The following is a 20,897-nucleotide window of genomic DNA, read 5'->3' as shown; positions in this document are numbered from 1 at the left end:
ACTTCTGCTACTTGGAAGGATAACTGCAGCAGACACATTGAAAATGCAATATGCAAGTTTCCCTCCATTGCCCTGACTTGGAATGGCACTCCTTCAATGTTGCTGGGTCAATATCCCAGAACTCCTTAGCAGCACTCTGGGTGTCCCTACACCACATGAACTGCTGTGACATTTCTAGTACTCATCCACTATTATCTCCCAATCAATGCATTCCATATTCTCAGCAACTTCTGGGTGAAAAGAGTTTTTCTCAAAATGTTCTCTAAATTTCCACCCTTCATCTTACAATTACACCCTCACATATTGATCCTTCAACTAAAGAGAACAGCTGCTTCCTCTCCATTCTATCCATTGCCCTCAATCCTATACCCCCTCAGCCATCTCTGCTCCAAAGACAATGACCTGAGCATATCCAGCCTCTCTTCATAGCTAAAATACTCCATCCCAGGCAATATCCTGTGAATCTCCTCTAAAACCCCCTCTACTGCAATCTCATCCTTCCTGTAAACGAGGTGACCAGAACTGCATGCAGTACTTCAGCCAAGGCCTAATCAAAGTTCAGTATACAGCTCTACAAAATCTCCCTGCTCTTATTATAATGCCATTTTAAAGGCAAATATCCTATATGTGTTCTTAACCACCCAATTAACCTGTTCTGCCACCTTCAATGATCTGTGGACAAGCATCCCAAGATTCCTCTGAGCTTCCTTGTGTTTTGCCATTCATTGAGTACTCCCTTGTCTTGCTCCTTCTCCCAAAGTGCATCACATTCACAATTTTCCAGGTTAAATCCTATCTGCCACTGATCAGTCCATATCACCGACCTTCTATATCGTCCTATAACCTGTGTCATCTGCAAACTGTTATCACTCCCTCCTACACATTCTTACCTTCAGAAGTATTCTAATCAGCTTCACAAAGGTATAATCAACAATATGACAGTGAGCCAAAAGACAAGGGTAACCAATAACTTGGCTAAATGGGTTACTTCTAAGAAGTTTAGAGAAGGTATTCCACAATAAAGGATTCAAAGAAATTCCTGACATTGGTTAGGTGATAGGCATAAGAGGCAAGAGGGCTGTGGAGTGCATCAGGCACAAAGATATTACAGGAGGAAGGTAAAGAGGTTGGCACAGCAAATTTGCATAAGATAGTTTAAATATTTTGATTATATGGGGATCAGTAGCAGCATGAATAAAAGTGACGTGTAAATGGGACTTTGTTGTGGGGGTAAGCTATAACCAGAGCTTTGGATGAGCATAGATCAGTAGGGTGGAGAATGGATGTTAGAGGCAGAGAGGTGGTCAACAAAGCAATTGAACTTTTTGAGTCTGAATTTGATGACATCGTGGGTAAAGCCACAGGGAAGTTGCTTGGAACAGAGACTCAGTAAGCTTTGGGTTGTAGAGCATGCCAAAATTGTGGATGACTGAAAGTAGCAGAGGACAGAGTAAAGGACAAGAATTATGGCAGGGATTGGTGGCAATAAGCTCAGTATTCTCAGTGTTTACTTGTGGCTTCTAAAGAGCACATTATATTGAGCTCTTGTTTAACTATGATGCTTTTAGTCAATGACTTAAGCATTGGAGCTCTGAGTATGCTTTGTCAGTACCTAATTTCATCAGAAGTGACACTTTGAGTAAGATTCTCATTTCCATACCTACTTTCACGTTAATTTTTGATGGCCAGCCACATTTCACTTTTACCTCTCTGTAAGATAGAAGCTTGTGGAGATGTAGTATGCTGTTATCATTCTAAATGTTAGACATGATCGTATTCAGAATCCGCACGGCTGTAGCCAGTCTGTCCATGGGAGAAGACAATTTTGCATTGTTCCCTGTAACACTAACTAATTCACACCTGAAGTAGACACCTCCACTCTCTCTGTAATTAAGGCATGGAAGGTCTACCCATATTTTGTAGATTTATGTCAACTCCTTAACAATTATAATTTTCATTAATGTATTCAACTGAGTAGAGCTTATAGAAAACTGTGACTTATGCCATGGACTTTGCACTACTGTTTGGCATCTTTGTTATTCATGCTCACCTATAAATTGTGCTTAACTTCATGAATTGTTTGTGACGTCAAGCTTTGTGACAGTACAAATTCAGAAAGTATCAATTCTTCTGAGTACCACAGGAGTCCACAGATTATTGCTTTACTTATGGAAGTTCTTGTGTGGGATTGAGTTATTTTTCAGTAATTTTCTATTTTGATTTGATTAAGCTAGTGAGGAGTTAAATTATACTTTGTTTAATTGGGATTAGTTGTAAACAGTTTCAGTAAGGAAGACACACATATAGCCCGGATCAAAAGTAAGGATTATGGCTTTTATGGTTGCTTTTATGACTCCAGCCATTGTAAACATAGACTGCCAAGTATGAGAGAGTTAAACTGTTTTTGCTTAAAGACACAGCAATGTTTCAAGTTGGTATAATTTTGTAGAATAATGTAATTAACAGGTTTCTTGGAGACCAAAAGAAGCCTGTAACTGTTCTTTGGAAAATAACTTCAGTTTTAGGTACTAACATTATTGTGGAGTCAAAAGATAGTGGTGATTTTCCAAAAATGAAGATGCATTAGTTGGGACATGACACTCCAAAGCAGATGCATGAACTGTCACTAGTACCACCTTGGTAAGCGAAGAGGGATACGCTGTCAGAAAAGGGATGATCTTACAAAGTAATTAGCATGTCACAAAATGAATCAGGAGACAGCAGGCTGTGATGACTGTAAGAATCCAATAACTTGTAAGTAAACCAATCAGGACCACATTTTCCAATCCGGAATCTGGCGAAGATTTAGCATGAACTATTCATGCACTGCTCATGCATTAATAAGGAAAGTAAAGTATTACTGAAAAAATGCGCATTGTCAAAGCTTTTTTCCTTACACTCATCAAGACAATTTACAAGAACACAAATTTAGATAACATTTAGACTGTATGAGATAAATATTTCATCAACTTCCTAGGTTAGAGTAAGGGCAAGGTGTAGCACTTGGAAGTGCATGATAAAATAGGGCTGAGTCAGCAGGATTAGCTGATGAGCAGAAGGCAGAGAGTGGAGATAAAGGGGTCTTTTTCAGGATGGCAACTGGTGACTAGTGGAATTCTGCAGAGGCCAGTATTGGGACTATTCATGTTATACAGTAACTATCTGGACGATGGAACTGGGAGCATTACTGCTAAGTTTGTTGGTAATACAAAGATAGGTTGAGAGGCAGGTAGTGTTGAGGAAGCAGGGAGGCTGCAGAAGGACTTGGACAGGCTGGGACACTGGGTAAAGAAATGGCAGATGGAATACAAGTGGGAAAGTATGAGGTTATATACTATAGTAGGAAGAATAGACTATTTTCTAAATGGGGAAAGGCTTCAGAAATCTGAAGCGCAAGGTACTTGGGTGACCTAGTTCAGGATTCTCTTAAGATTAACACAGGTTCAGTTAGGAAGGCAAATGCAATGTTAGCATTCATTTTGAGAGGACTAGAATACAAGAGCAGGTATGTACTGCTGAGGATATATGAGGCTCTGGTCAGACCCTATTTTGAATACTGCGAGCAGTTTTAGGCCCCACATTTACAGAAGAATGTACTGGTTTTGTAGTAGCTTTCAAGAATGACCTCGGCATGAAGGTCTTGTTATATGAGGAGGATTTTGAGTAGGGGATTTGTTTATTGAAACTACCAGAATACTGAGACACTTGGATACAGCTGTGGAGGTCAAGTCACTGAGTGTACTTAAGACAGAAATGGATAGATTCTTGATTAGTAAGAGGATCCAAGGTTTTGCGGAGAAGGCAGGTGGATGGAGTTGAAAAACGTATCAGCCATGATCAAATGGCAGTTCAGACTTAATGGACCAAATAGCTGAATTCTGCTCATATCTTATGGTTCTAAATCTTCTATATTAAACCAGGTTAGTTTTAATCCATAAATACATGACTACAAAAGCAGGTCAGAATCGAGGAATCCTGCAGCAAGTAACTCACTTCCCAAAGCCTGTCCACCGTCATCAAGGCAGGAGCATGAAGGAACACACTATACTTGTCTGGATTAGCTCAGCTCCAACAACACTCAAGAATCAGGACAAAATAAGCCCACTTGAATGGCACTGTATTCACATCCTCCTCCATCAACACAGAGTAGCAACAGTGCATACAATCTACAAGATACAGTGCAGAAACTCACCAAGGCTCCTTAGATAACACCTTTCAAAGCCATAACCATACCATCAGGAAAGGCATGAGATGATTGGGAACATCACCACTAAGTTCCTCTCCAAGCCATTCACTATTCTGGCTAGGAAATGTTTTACTGTTCCTAAAGTGCCACTTGGTCAAAATCCTGGAACTCCCTAAAAACACTATGGGTCTGCCTACACCAAATGGACTACAATAGTTCAAGACAATAGATTACCATGACTTCCTTACAGCAGTTAGGGATGGGCAATAAAAAGAAATGTGAGGAGAGTGATGATATTGATTGGTTGTCAAATGAACATTGATTTGTAAACATTTTGCCATGGTGAATCAGTTAAGAGTTTTCATGACACAAAAAGAGACCCTTCAGCCCACTTTGTTTGCGCCAGTCACCAAACATCCATCTATTTTGATCTCATTTTCTAGCATTTGAATAGCCTTGAATACTATGGAATTTTCGTGTACTCATCAAAATACTTCTTCAATATCTTGTGGGATCCCCTCTCTACAACCTTTTAGCAGCAAGTTTCAGATATCCACGACCCTCTGGGTGAAATAATTTTTCCTTAAATCCCCTAACTTTCCTGCTCCTTAGCTTAAAACTAGATTATTAATGCTGCTCTTATTTACCCTATGACCCTCAGAACTTTGTCCACCTCAATGTGTACACTCCTCAGCTTTCTTTGTTCTATCTCCAGCCTAGTGAATGTCTCTTCATAGCTGAATTGCTTTAGTTCAGGCAATATCCTACTGAATTGCTTCTGTAATTACATCTTTCAGAAAGAGTGGTGACCAGAATGGCACACAGTACTCCGACTATGGATTAACTATTGTTTTATGCAGCTCTATCATAACTTCCCTGCTCTTGCATTAAAAAGACAAGTATCCCATATGCCTTTTTAACCACCTTATTTACCTATTCTACTGCCTTCAAGGATCTGTGAACATGCACACAAAGATCCTTCTGATCCTCTGTACTTCTTAGGGCTCTACCGTTCAACCAATCTACTAGTTAATGATGACTGATATAGTAATGTTAGTTTTCCCTGTAAATTGGTGTCCTCATAATGAGGGGCTCATGCCTGAAACGGCGACTCTTCTGCTCCTCAGATGCTGCCTGACCTGCTGTGCTTTTCCAGCACCACACTTTCAACTCTGATCTCCAGCATCCTCAGTCCTCACTTTCTCCTGTTCTCATGAATTGTGTTGAGCGCAAGGCAAAATGTTTTGACTAAATACATCTTTTTCAGCAATACTCTAGTTCTAGGAAGGAGGCAGGTATAGACCAACTGGGATCAAGTGATTCTGTTGAAGACCATAAGGTGTGGAGTGGCATTCTTAAAAGGGAAACCAGGATGGCAAAAAGGGGATATGAAATAGCCTTGGCAGATAATGTAAATCTCTTTGGATTATCTTTAACCTTAAGAACAAAAGAGCAACTAGGGAGAGAATAGGGCCCCTTAAAGGTCAACACGGTTGTCTATGTGTGGAACACAGGAGATGAGAGAGATACTAAATGAATATTTCTCATCAGTTTTTACTGTAGAGAGAAAAAAAAACATGGAGGCTTGGGAACGCAGGGAAATAAATATTGATGTCTTGAAAACAGTCCACATTACAGAAGAGAAGGTGCTGGAGGTGGATAAATCTCTGGGACCTGACCAAGTGTATCCCAGGACATTGTGAGAAGTTATGGAAGAATTTTCGGGGCCCCTAACAGAGGTATTTGTATCATTTACAGCCATGAGTGAGGTGCTGGAGGGCTGGAGAGTGGCTAATGTTGTTATTTAAGAAAGACTGTAGTTTGGGAACTCTAGACCAGTGAGTTTGACATCAATGGTAGTTAAGCTGTTGGAGGGGATTTTGAGAGATTGGATTTACATGCATTTGGAGAGGCAAGGACTGATTAGGGACCATCAGCATGGCTTTGTGCATGGGAAATAGTGTCCCACTAACTTGATTAAGTTTCTTGAAGGTGTAACCAAAAAGGTTGATGAGGACAGAGCGGTAAATATTGTCTACATGGATTTTAGTAAAACCTTTGAAACATGTTAGACTGATTAGTAAATTTAGATCACATGGGATTTAGGGTGATCTTGCTAATTGGATACAAAATTGGTTTCACGGTAGGAGACAGAGGGTGTTGGTGGAGGCCTGTGACCAGCGATGTTCCGTAGGGTTCAGTGTTGAGCTCACTGCTATTTTTCAATTATATAAATGATTTGGATGAGAATTTAGGAGGCATGCTTAGTAAGTTTGCTGATGACACCAAAATTGGAGGCAAGAGTGTGATGTTGGAAAAGCATAGCAGGTCAGGCAGCATCTGAGGAGCAGAAAAATCCACATTTTGGGCAAAAGCCCTTCATCAGGAATGAGGCTGGGAGCTTCAGTGGTTGAGAGATAAATGGGAGGGGGTTGGGCTGGGGTTAAGGTAGTTGAGAGTGCAATAAATGGATGGAGATGGGGGCTAAAGGTGATAGGTTGGAGGGGAGGATGAAGTGGATAGTTGGGAAGGAAGATGAACATGTCATGAGGACAGTGCTGAGCTGGGAGGTTGGAACTGGGGTAAGATGGTGGGGGGAGGGAGGGGAAATGAGGAAACTGGTGAAATCCACTTTGATGCCATGGGATTGGAGGGTCCTGAGGAAGAAGATAAGGCATTCTTCCTCCAGGCACTGGATGGTAAAGGATTCCTGATGGAATTCCTAATTCCTGCATGTCATTGGCAGAATGGGAGGGGGAATTGAAGTGTTCGGCCGTGGGGTTGATTGGTGCGGGTGTCCCGGAGACGTTCTCTGAAGCGCTCTGTGAATAGGCGTCCTATCTTCCCAATGTAGAGAAGACCGCATCGGCAGTAATGGATACAGTAAATGACATGTGGAAGTGCAGGTGAAACTTTGATGGATTTGGAAGGCTCCTTTGGGGTTTTGGATGGAGGTGAGGGGGGAAGATTTGGGCGCAGGTTCTGCAATTCCTGCAGTGGCAGTGGAAGGTGCCAGAAGGGGATGGTGGGTTGTTTGGTGGGGGGGGTTGGCGGCGTGGACCTTACGAGGTAGTCATGGGGTGAACGGTCTTTACGGAAAGCGGATAAAGGTGGGGAGGGAAATATATCTCTGGTGGTGGGTCCGTTTGTAGGTGGCGGAAATGGCAGAGGATGATATGTATATAGAGGTTGGTGGGGTGGAAGGTGAGGACCAGGGTGGTTCTGTCCTTGTTGCGGTTGGAGGGGTGGGGTTCAAGGGCAGGATGTGGATGCAATGTGTTGGAGTGCATCATCAACCACGTGGGAGGGGAAACTGTGGTCTTTAAAAGAGGCCATCTGGTGTGCTCTGTGGTGGAAATGGTCCTCCTGGGAACAGATGCAGCGGAGGCGGAGGGATTAGGAACAAGGGATTTTTTTTTGTAGGAGGAGGTGTAATCCAGGTAGCTGTGGGAGTCTTGTAAGAAATGTTAGTGCTGAACTGGTCATTGTTGATAGAGATGGAGAGGTCCAGGAAGGGGGGAGAGAGGTGTCAGGATGGTCCAGGTAAATTTAAGGTCGGGGTGGAATGTGTTGGTGAAGTTGAAGAAGTGTGGGAGCACAAGATGGCGTTGATGCAGTCTTCAATGTAGTGGAGGAAGAGGTGGGAGTGGTGCTGGTGTAATGACGGAAGATATACTGTTTGACGTAGCCAACAAAGAGACAGGCACAGCTGGGGCCCATGCGAATGCTCATGGCTACCCCTTTCCTCTGGAGGAAGTGGGAGGATTCGAAGGAGAAATTGTTGAGGGTGAGGACCAGTTCAGCCATATGAATAAGAGTGTCAGTGGAAGGGTACTGTTGGGGACATTGGGAGAGGAAGAAACTGAGGGCTTGGAGGCCCTGGTCATGGCAGATAGAGGTGTACAAGGACTGTATGTCCATGGTGAAGATGAGGCGTTGGGGGCCAGGGAAATGGACGCCTTGGAGGAGATGGAGGGTATGGGTGGTCTCCTGAATGTATGTGGGGAGTTCCTGGACTAGGGGGATAGGACAGTATCGAGGTATGTGGAAATAAACTCAATGGGGCAGGAGCAGGCCAAGATGATAGGTTGGCCAGGGTATTCAGGCTTGTGGATCATGGGTAGGAGGTAGAACTGGGTGGTCTGGGGTTCCTGAACAATGAGGTTGGAAGCTGTGGGTGGGAGCTCTCCTGAGGTGATGAAGTTGTGTATGATCTGGGAGATGATGGTTTGGTGATGGGGGGGGTGAGGTCATGGTCAAGAGGACGATAGGAGGAGGTGTCTTCAAGTTGATGCTTGGCTTCAGCAGTGTAGAGGTCAGTACGCCAAGCTACCGCTGGACCCACCTTGTCTGCTGGTTTCATGGTTTGCAGTTGGAGCAGAGGGAGTGGATGGCTGCACATTGCGAGGGTGAGAGATTGGAGTGGGGTTGGGGGGGGGGACAGGTTGAGGCAGTCAATGTCTCGACGGCAGTTGGAAATAAAGAGATCGAGGGCGGGTAATAGACCTGCACAGGGTGTCCAGGTGGATGGGGTGTGTTGAAGGCAGGTGAAGGGGTCCTCAGAAGGTGGGCGGGAGTCTTGATTGCAAAAGTAAGCTCGGAGGCGGACACGGTGGAAGAAGCGTTTGACATCACAATGCATATTGAATTTGTTGATCTGTGAATGGAGGGGGATGAAGGTAAGGCCCTTGCTGAGGACTGATCGTTCATCCTCAGTGAGGGGTAGGTCTGGAGGTATGGTGAAAACTCAGCAAGGCTGGGAGCTAGGACCTGGTGTAGGGCTGGAGCTGGGCGTGGGGGTGGAGACTGTAACTGGGGTGGGTGTGGTAGTGGGGGGACTGGGGGTGGCAGAGGTGGTGATGTATCTGCGGGGGGGTGCAGTGGGGGTGTCAGTGTGTGCAGGTGAGTGGTGTCAGTGGGGGCAGAAGTGGTTGCAACAACAGCAGCTGCAAGAGAGAAGTAGCAGAACACATGGTGTTGGTGATGATGTGGGGGGCGGGGGGCGCAAGAAATTGGAAGTACAGTCAAGAGTGAAGAATGTTATCTTGATCAATTGGGTCAATGGGCCAAGGAGGGGCAGATGGAATTAAATTTCGATAGATGTGAGGTATTGCATTTTGGTCAAACAAACAAGGGCAGGACTTACTGAAAACAAAAACAGCTTGAAATCACAGTGGGTCAGAGAGCATTCATGGAGAGAGAGCAAGCTAACATTTTATGTCTAGATGACTCTTCATCAGAGCTGAAATAATGTGTGGAGGAGGCAGTGTTGATGTAATTGTCGGGTGTGGGAGGTTGGATTGCAGGGTGAGAAAGGATGTTGATAGTACAGATTAAATGATTGGAATGTGAAAGTGGCAGTACAATGGTGTGTCTAACAGTCTGGACAGAACAGACTGGAGCGGAGGGTCAGGAGACAGGACATTGTGACAGAGAATGCAACACATAAAGCGAAAAGAAAAGGAAGAAATAGGAATGGGTTCACAATTTGAAGGTGTTGAACTTAATATTAAGCCGAAAAGACTGTGAAGTGCCTAGACTGATGATGAGATATTGCTCTTCCAGTTTGTGCTGTGATTCGCTGCAGCATGCCAGAGACAGACATGCGAGCAGGACGCTGTGTCAGAATGACTGGCTCCGGGAAGGTTGGGGGGTCATCCTTGCACACAGACTGGAGGTGTTCTGCAAAGTGGTCACCCTGTCTGTGTTTGGTTTTTCCAATGTAGAGTAGGCCACATTGGGTGCAGCGAATACAATACACAAGATTGGAAGCGCTACAGATGAAATACTGCATCACTGTTTAGGGCCTTGGATGGTGAGCAGGGAGGAGGTGAATGGGCAGGTATCTCACCTTCTGTAGGAAAGTGCCACGGGAAGGTGGGTGGCGTTGGTGGTCGAGGAATGAACCAGGGTGTCCCAAAGGGAATGGAGTGCAGAAGAGGGTAGTGAGAGGAAGCTGTGTTTGGTGTCGGCGTTCTGCTGGAATTGTCTGAAATAGTGGGCAATGATCCTTTGCGGAAGCTGGTAGGATAAAGAGTGAGGACAAGAGGGCCCCAATCATGCTGTTGAGAGTGATGGGAAGGGGCAAGGGTGGAAACGTGGATGACAGGTCAGATGCAGTTGAGGGCCCTGTCAACCACAATGGGCAGGAAACCATGGTCAGGGAAGAAGGAAGCCATGTCAGCTGTGCTGTTTTGAAAGGTGGCATCACCCAAACAGATACAATGTAAGTGAAGGAACTGGTAGAATGGGATGGAATCCTTGCAGGACGTGGGCTGTAAAAAGCTATAGTGAAGGTAGCTATAGGAGTCAATGGCTTTGTAGTGGGTGGTAGTGGACATTTTATTCCCTAAAATGAAGACGTAAAAGTCAAATGAAGGGTGGGAAATGTCAGAGATGGACAACGTGAGAATTATAAGAGGGGTGGAAATTGGATGGAAAAATGAACAAATTTTTCAAGGTTCAGGCAGGAGCACAAAATGGCACCAAAATCATTGTCAATGTATCGAAGAGAGTTGTGGAAGGGAGCCAGTCTACGTTTGGAACAAGGATTGTTCCACATACCCCATAAAGAGGCAGACATAACTAGGACTGATGTGACTCTCTGGACTTGGCAGAAGTGAGACAAATTAAAGGAGAAATTGTTAAGTGAGAACAAGTTCAACCAAGTGAAGGTGGATTGTTCAGGTCTCTTGTTGAGGAAGAAAGTGAGAGCTCTCAGATCACCCTGTGGGAAATGACGGTATAGAGGGATTGGACATTGAGGGTGAACAGGAGGCAGTTAGGGTTGGGGACCTGGAAATTGTCAATATGGTGGTAGGCATCAGAATAATCATGGACGTAGGTGGGCAGGGTCTGTACAGGTGGAGAGAGGATGAAGTCAAGGTAGAAGAAAATGAACTTGGGGCAGGAACAGGCTGATACAATGGGCCTACCAGGGCTGTCTGGATAATGGATTTTGGGAAGGAAGTAGAAGCGGGCTGTCCAGGATTGGGAGAGTATAAAGTTGGAGGCAGTGGAGGGGCAAGACCTGTGGGGGTAATGAGGTCAGCAGGACTTGTACAGTTAATGGAAGGCCCTGGGTTGTGTTGTCAAACAGAGAGACCTAGGCGTTCAGGTCTTTGACAGTTGCATCGTAAGTAGACAAGTGGTTAATAAGGCATTTAGCATGTTTAGACAAATGAGTATAGGAATTGGGATGTCATATTGAGGTTGTACAGGACATTGGTGACTTAGTATTGTGAGGCCACTTTTCTAGTATGGTATATACTTCTGGTTGCCCTGCTGTAGGAAATGTTATGAAGCTGAAGGTACATACTGTACCTTTACAAGAGAGTGAATGCTGTTCTGAACTGAGAGCTTACAAGCACCTGTGTATATGACTAGATGACAGTCCCAGAATGTACTGGAAAATTGAAAATATGTAACACTTGGCTGTGAAATAGATACCTAAGTTGGTTGCTATTTTGACAATTCAAATTTAACCAGTTTAAATTATGCCCCAGGATACTAAAACCTAATCAAGTTTGAATTTATTATTTTGCCAGCATTAAACCAATGATACAATCCTATGTTGGGGGTATAAAAAGGCAGGCATTTTGAAAATTGGAGGCAGAGCAACTGCCATTGAGAGAGACCCAAGAAATTAGGAAACTCTCTCTATCAAAGGTACCTTTTTATATGAAACATCTTTACAGTAAAAAGAAAGAAGATGACCCAGGAAGATCTTCATCTGGAAGAAGAAAGACACCGAAGACAGCAGCTGCTGTGTGGTTTTGAAATTAAGTTGATATAATTTTAGTAAGTGTCTTATTGGAACCGCATATCGTTATAGAGTTGGAGGCAGGTAATAAACAGTTCAGAGAAAGGGGGACTTAGAGTTATTGTTTAATGTTCACTTTTAGAGTTAAGGAATAAATTGATATTATTTTCTTTAAATAATGGAATTTGGGAGTTCTCTGTCACTCATATTTAACAGATTACGAGGCAAGGTGAGCTTTTCTGGGTATTTGGTTTAATTAACATAAGGGTTCACTTATGTTGTAACATAAGGATATTGTTAAATTGAAAAGGGTTCAGAAAAGGTTTACCAAGATGTTGCTGTGACTGGAGGGTTTGAGTTATGTGGAGAGACTGGATAGGCTGGGAATGTTTTGCACTGGAGTGTAGGAGGTTAAGGGGTGACCTCTATAGAGGTATATAAAATCATGAGGCTCATATACAAAGTAAGTAGCAAAGGTCTTTTCCTTAGGCTGGGGGAGTTCAAAACGAGGCATACTAATAAAGGGACCTCAGGGGAAATGTTTTCACACAAAAGGTGGTTCATATAGAATGTGGAATGAACAGCCCGAGGAAGTGGTGGATGCAGGTACAGTCATTTAAAAGATATTTGAACAGGTACATGAATAGGAAAGGTTTGAAGGGATCTGGGCCAAATGCAGGCAAGTAAAACGAGTTTAGTTTGGTGAATATGGTTGGCGATGACTGGTTGGACTGAAGGGTCTGTTTCTAAGCTGTTATGATTATAATTCTATGATTGTATACTCCCAAATGACTATTTGTCAACCAACTAGAGTTTAGAATTTCATGCACAGTGAGTAACAACAGTTAGTAAATTATGATTCTTAGTTGGTTCAATGCACAACCAAGAAAGACTGAAGACAGAAAGAAAACTTCAGTCAACCAGTGTCATCATCTGGCATCCCAATGTAGATTGGTTGAAAACAACTGCTTTTATTTTTTTTGCACTTGTTATAATCAACTTAATAAATTCTATGAAACTTTTGAAAACCTGTATTTTTATGTGAAAGGGGTTCAATTGCTCTTGCAATTCAACCTGTTTTTGTAATTGACTTAGGTCTTACAATTAAAATGAACCCCACAATCTTACAGCTGTGCAGAGAAAACACAATACTAATACTAACAAGCCACGAATATTGCAATTTAGCATTATGAAAATTATATTTTATTTGCTACTGAAATCAAGCCAATATGTGATACTGTGTTACCTGTAGATTACTGATTAACTCTGCCACCAAACATTTCAAGGTTCCAGTTACTCCATATTCAATGGTCAGGGAGACAGAAATGCTATGAATCTCCATCACTTCCTCATCTTGCTGTCTAGTGAACAGAGGAAGATCATATTTGGGCCTCATCCTTTCTCTAGTGTGCTCTCTTCTGCATTGGGGGATAAAATGTCACTAGTTTGAGATAAAGCAATTCCAATAGTATTTTCAAATTTCTGCTTTATTTCTTCCACTTTATTAAGTTTAATCAGATTGCCACAATCACTAAACCTGACTGAGTGCCTAATAAATTCCTGCTGTCTCTCTCTCTCTACAAATTCTGATGCAAAAAGATATGGGTTGCTCTTGTACAACATGAATTGGCTATAATGCAATTGATGAATTGGGGTATTGTTTGAATAATGCAAGCTTTCTATTTAACAGGTATAGTGATTTTCAATAGCGATCTTCTACAGCATGATTTTGAAAATGATTTTTCACAGTGTGATTTTCTATAGCGTTAGGTTTCAGAGAAACGCAACTGTCACACTATACCAGAAAGGCCTTTAATAGCTTTGAATAGAATAATATCTATGTTATGTTGTCCCCACCCACAGACAGTGTGTGACATCAACAGTGTGGGTGGAGCCAAGGAGGTCTACTGTATCTTTTGGAGAGAGCAGATGTATGTGTACCAACTTGCTAAGTTTCTAGTAATTATGAGCTGTAGTTGTACTTATTACTATCATGCAATAAGCCTTCTTGTTACCCAAGAGCAGTGCCTCTTTTGTAGATATTCTGTATTCTATGGTGCACACTTTACCACTAATCACTAGATAGATGCCAGAGGAAAAGGATTGGTGGAAAATCATACGAACTCTCACAACCTTATATAGTATCATATACGAGTAGAGCAAAATCTCAAATTATTAGTGGTTATCATCTGGAAAAATGTCACATAGCTACAGCAGTATGGATCTGACCTCCACAATGAGGTGAGGAAGTTCAGAAGAAAAACATTCAAGTAAATTAGTTCATCACTTTATGAGCATGACCACTATGGTCAGTCAACAGCTGAAATGTGATGTCTATCAGAGACAGCAATAATTGTGAAGAAAGCAATAGGTGAGTTCAATATGCCAATGTAATTGAAAAGCTGGTAATAAGTGCAGACCAAGAGTGTCATCTAGGAAGACAGAGAAAATACAAAATAGAAAAGAAAAATATAAACAATGAGGAACTACAGAGGCCTTAGTGAAGAATGTTCTGCAAAGAACACTTGAAGGCTCCAGGATTTAAAGTTACAGATCTTTAAGGGAAAAGGAAATAACTTTAGAAAACAGTGCAAGTACCAGAAGGGGTGGGAGAGGGTTTCAAAAGAGTTCCCACTTTTCACAAGGATCATCTCTGCCATCAACATTATGCACCACAGAGTTCAGCTGCTAGGAACTGTGATAGGGCGAAAAATAAATTTCGACTGGGGCTACAGCATTGGGATGGTTTCAGAACTTACTTTTAAAAATTGCTTATTTTCAGCTTACAATCTAATGAAACACTGTGGTAAAAGAATGAAAGTCAGAAAAAAAACCTAAAGAGTTAAAAGGGCTGGAACTCCGTAATTATGCCACAATCTTGGAAGGAAGGATTATAAGGTTCACAGCCAGAGGATATTATTTAAGAATTTGCTTAGAAGAACATTCCTTGTGTTTAAGAGTCATGGTTTTGTACTGTAAGAAAAGAGGCCTTTTGGTCCATCATGCCCACACTGGTCACCTAACATCCATTTATGCTAATCCCATTTTCTAGCATTTTGATTGTGACTTTTTATGCTCTGGCATTTCAGGCACTGTAAATGTTGTGAGGGTGCTTCCATACAACCTACAACCCTTTGGGTGAAAGATTTCTGAACCTTCTTGTGCCTTAGCTTAGAATTGTGCTGTCTGGTTTTTGCTCCTCTACTAAGGGGAAAAGGTTTCATTCATCAACTCCATCTTTACATCTCAGAACTTTGTACATCTCAATCAGATCACCCCTCAGCCATCTTTCCTCTAAGGAAAATAACTGAAACCTATCTAGTCTCTCTTTAAAGCTGAATCGCTCCAGCCTAGGCAACATTCTGGCGAATCTCTTCTGTACCCTCACAAATGCAACCATATCCGTCCTATAGTGTGGCAATAGAAAATGTACACAATATTCCAGATCACCTTGCTCTTGTATTTAATGCTTTAAGTAAGAAAGTCAATTATCCCATATGTCTTCTCAGCTAACTTATCTACATCTCTGACTACCTTGAAGGATCTATGGAAATGCACACGAATGTCCTTCTGATCCTCTGTACTTTCAAGGACCCTCTGTACTTACTACCATTCAGTGTGAATTCCCTTGCTTTATTACTTCTCCCAAAATGTATCAGACTGCAAATGGTGGGAAAACAATAATTTTACCTGGGATGAAATGGGAGTACTCCATTGTATCATGGAGATGTACAATACGGAAACAGACCCTTTGGTCCAACTCATCCATGCCGACCAGATATCCCACCTCAATCTAGTCCCACTTGCCAGCAGTTGGCCCATATCCCTCCATATATATAACCATCCAGATGCCTTTTAAATGTTGTAAATGTACCAGCTTCCACCACTTCCACTGGATGCACCACCCTCTGCATGAAAAAGTTGCCCTTCCGATCCCTTTTAAATATTTCCTCTCTCACCCTAGACCTATGTCCTTTACTTCTGGACTCCCCACGCCAGGGAAAAGACCTTGTCTATTTACCCTGCCTCATGACTTTATAAACCTATAACGTCACCCCTCAGCCTCCGATGCTTCAGAGAAAACAGCCCCAGCCTATTCAGCATCTCGCTATAACTCAAACATTCCAACTCTGGTAACATCCTTGTAAATCTTTCTTGAACCCTTTCAAGTTTCACAACATCCTTCTGACGGGAGGGAGACCAGAATTGCATGCAATATTCCAAAAGTGGCTGAATCAATATCCTATACAGTCGCAACAAGACATCTCAACTCCTGTACTCAGTGCTTTGATCAATAAAGGAAAGCATACCAAACACCTTCTTCATTATCCTATCTACCTGCAACTCCACTTTCAAGGAGCTATGAACCTGCACTTCAAGGTGTCTTGTTCAGCAACACTCCCCAGGATCTTACCATTAAATGTATGTGTCCTGCTCTGATTTGCCTTTCCAAAATGCAGCACCTCATATTCATCTAAATGAAAACTCCATCTGCAACTCCTCAGCCCACTGGCCCATCTGATGAAGATCCTGTTGTCCTTTGAGATAACCTCCTTCGCTGTCCACTACATCTCCAATTTTGGTGTCATCTGCAAAATAATTATACTTCTTATTTTCAAATCCAAATCATTTATACAATGACAAAAAGCAGTGGACCTTGCCCCGATCCTTGTGGCACATCGGCTTCCAGTCTGAAAGACAACCCTCCAACACCACCCTCTGTCTTCTCCCAAATCAATGAACCAAAACCTGCAACCCATTCTAAAAGATGAAAGACTTAACAGTAATCTAGGTTTGTTCAATATATCATTTCAGTTGCATGACACTGTAATCTTTTACTATAAATTCTGTGTCTTAATATCCTGCTCCACAACTAACTGAAGGAGCAGCACTCTGAAAGCTAGTACTTCCAAATAAACCTGTTGTTGTGTGATTTTTAACTTTCTCCCTTTAAGCCAGTTCTGTATTCAAGTTGCAGAAGATGAGAAAAAGCCTTAGAAATCTATGGCCAATATTTTTATTGTTAAAGGTGAATGTGAGAAAACCTCGAAAAAGATTGGAAAACTCAATAAGCAGTACAGAGGTACAGTATTAGAAAAATATCATTTAGAAAGCTTGGAAACAATAAATCACTATATAACTGCCAGTAATATTATTTATGCATTTATTGAAGAATTTTAAACATTATTGTAGCAAACCACAGTTTGAAAGAGATGAGTGAGGAGATAGCAGGGGCCTTGACAGAAGTGTTCAAATTCTCTGACCAAAAGTGAGATGCCAGAGAACTGGAGGACTGTAAACATTTTCCCTTCATTAAAAAAAGGGAAGAAGGGAGTAGACCAGGAAACTAGAGGAAAATGTCAGTCTAACCTCAATGGTGGCTAAGTTATTAAAAATAGTTCTGAGGGACAGAAAATATCTGCACTTGGAGAGACACTGATCAATCAAGGATAGTCAGCACAGAGACAAAACAAACATTGCTGGAAAAGCTCAGCAGGTCTGACAGCATCTGTGGAGTGAAATCAGAGTTAACATTTTGGTTCAAGTGACCCTTCCTCAGAATGCATGCTTGCCTTCATTGCTGAGACCACTGAGTATAGGAGTTAGGACGTAATGTTGAGATTGTATATGACGTTGGCCCCTGCTATCTCCTCACTCATCTCTTCGGGAGTACTGTGTCCAGTTCTAGTCACCCTGTTATAGGAAGGATATTATTAAGTTGGGCGGGGTTCAAAAATGACTTTCCAGAATATTGCCGGGAATGGAAGATTTGAGTTATAAGGAGAGGATGGATAGGCTGAGATATTTTTCACTGGAATGTAGGATATTGAAGGGTGACCATGTGGCGGTTTATAAAATCATGAACGGTATAGAAGTAATGGCAGATATCTTTCCAATAGAATGGAGGATTTCAAGACAAGGGGGAATATTTTTAAGGTGAGAGGAGAAAGATTTAAAAAAGACTTGAAGGGCAACCTTTTTACAGAAAATGGTTATTGAATTTGCAGAGGAAATAATGGATGCAGTACAGTAACAATGTTTAAAAGACATTTGTATAAATACAGCATTTTTGGAGAGAAATGGGTCAAGTGCAAGCAGGTGGGACTAGTTTAGGCTGGGCCTATGATTGGCATTGACTGGTTGGACCAAAGGGTCTATTTCTGTGTTGTATGACTCTAAAAATGTAGGGGGTGTGATCAAGAAAAGTGCATGACACAAAAATTGGTTGGATGGTAAATAGTGAGGAGCCATAAATGTAGGAGTATGTTAGTGGACTGGTCAGTTACACAGAGTAGTAACAAGGGCTTTCACTATAAATAGTAGGACCTGAGAAGGTCCTTAAGATCAGAAGGATATTGAAGTGTGTTTCTACACATCCCTGCAGGGCAGGTATTTAGGTGGTTTAGAAGGCATTTAGGATATTTGTCTTTATTAGCCATGGCATAGATTACAAGTGCAAGAAAGTTATATTGGAACTGTGTAAAATACTGGTCAGGTCACAATTGGAATACTCTGTGTGTATTGATTATCACATTATAGGAAAGATGTGATTGCACTAAACATAGTGCAGAAGAAATGTGCCACTATGCTGCCTATGCTGCCTGGACTGGAGCTTCTAAGCTATGAAGGAAGATTGGATGGGCTGTGGTTGAGCAGTAAATGTTAGAGGGGACCTGATAGATGTGTATAAGATTATGAGGGGTACAGATAGAGTTGATAGGAAGGCACCTTTTTCCATTAGTAGAGGCATCAATAACCAAGGACAAAGATTTGAGTTAAGAGCGAGAAGGTTAAATGGTGAGTTGAGGAAAATCTTTTTCTCACTCACAAGATTTGTAATCTGGAACTCACAGCTTGAAAGAGTGGCTGAATCAAAAACTCTTTTAACATTTAAGCAGTACTAAGATACTCACTTCATAGCCTCCAGGGCTACGAGTCAAAAACTAAAAATGGGATTAACACAGCCAGGTCAATGTTGATTAGTGCAGGCATGATGGGCTGAATAGTGCTGCAGATGTCAGTCTGTGAAATTAGAATTGGAAAACGCAGAATTGTTGTTGGAATTCTAAATGAAACACTTCTACATTTCTTACAGTCCAAGGAAGATTCAGCTTTACAAAAAGCCATTCAAATTGTACTGGACACAGACACATGAAAGATTCAGAAGATCCTAAGAGCAGAAGATGAACATGACCTCCAGAGGGCAACAGAGTTTAATATTTTGAAGAGGCACATGGTAAAACTATGCAGAATATAAGCCAAACACCTGAAGCCAACAACCAATGTTATCGCTGCAGGACACTGGTACAAATTTTGTCTGGCATCACTAAGGAGGGCTACATTTGCAAAATTGCAGGTCACTTCCAGATGCTATCCATAAGACACAGTTACAGAATAGCAGGTCTACTAATGGTCACACATGCAAAGAGGCCATCACCATTAGAAAAGGCATCTGCACTTGACAAGAAATGGAGGCTTGGAAAAGATACCCAAGATAATTTGTTCCTATCCCTAGGGGAACTAACTAATCCAATTGTGGCAAAAGAGATAGAACCTTTCTGTGTCAAAGAACATCCTATTGATTTTGTGCTTGACAATGGTGCAAGGTGTTATGTCCAGATCATGGCTGAAGGAGAAGTTACATCCTACAGAGACAAGATCTCATTGCACAGGTGCAATAACTATCATCTGCATAGGCATACAACAAATTACACTACAATTCAATGTAGTTAGGAGAGTTGGCAATGTATATGTTATTCACAATGAACCAGCTTTACTTTTGAGTCTTTGTACATGTCTGGACCTCAACTTCATCAGAAGAGTTGAGGAGATCAACAACATCCCAGAGAACAACTGGTCTAGAAGTAAACAGCTGGCCAAATACTGGTCCATGAACAAACAAATCAATTAAGAGACAATCAATAAAAGACATCAGTGGGCTTTGCAGACTCGTGACAGTTCCCAAATAAAAGATAAAAATCAACTGGGATCATTTATGTTGGCATAAGAGCATTGTTTAACACTGTCAACATGGGGGAAATCATAGACTTCACAGAACTGGCAGAAATGTTCAACTCCATGCCTTCATGCCAACTGAACAGCAATCTTTCAATAATATGACTCATAGTCTAAAAAGGTTTACTTCATCAGTCAAACAACCACAATGGCTAACTGAAGTGCCAGCCTGATTAACAACAAGAAGGAGATGAAGTACTTATGATGAATGGGAGCCAGATCAATATCCACAGATTCAGGATATTGTCAAGAAGGAAAATCTACTTGATGCTAACATCCAGGATACTGAAAAAATAGACTACCTGTTCCAATATCGCCTGACCTAGAAATCCAGGAACTGCCAAGAGGAAAATACTTACTTCAACATGACAGTTGTCTTCCAGAAAGAACATTCAGAAGATGAAGGGTCCTTCAGATAAGGCAATGAACTAACAGTAATATCTATAGAAAATGAAATCCTCTTGGAGGTTATCCAAGAGATAAAAGATACTCAAGTGGAGAAATTATTCACAGATCAAAATCAGGATCAGTAATCCTCAAGCAAGAGACCTACTATTCTTCCAAATCTGAAAAGAGTGCATTCTGAGAAATGCATGAAACATTCAGATGACCAGTATTTTGAAGTCAGAGATTTGGGAGAAATGAGCAATGGTAAATGTAATATAGTTATGTACATGACCATCTAATGGGTTAACAATGCAGAAAAAGGTTTGAGGGCAAATGTCATATTAAATAATGGCTCTGAATGTGTTAATGTTCATGTTACATTGGCTCCACTTATTCTACTGATGTCGTACACAATCTGTAGGTAGAGATAAGGAGTTATACTCTCGTTCTCAGAGGGAGTAGTTGTATTTGTACAACTCAGTTGTGCTGGGAGGAAAATCTTGAAGTTCTACAGCAATATTTTATCTTCATATGATTAAGTCTGCC

This window comes from Chiloscyllium punctatum, chromosome 44, assembly GCF_047496795.1.
Source record: "Chiloscyllium punctatum isolate Juve2018m chromosome 44, sChiPun1.3, whole genome shotgun sequence".
NCBI classification, from domain to species: domain Eukaryota; kingdom Metazoa; phylum Chordata; class Chondrichthyes; order Orectolobiformes; family Hemiscylliidae; genus Chiloscyllium; species Chiloscyllium punctatum.
The sequence above is the reverse complement of the archived record's forward strand: the minus strand, read 5'-3'. Positions refer to the sequence as shown.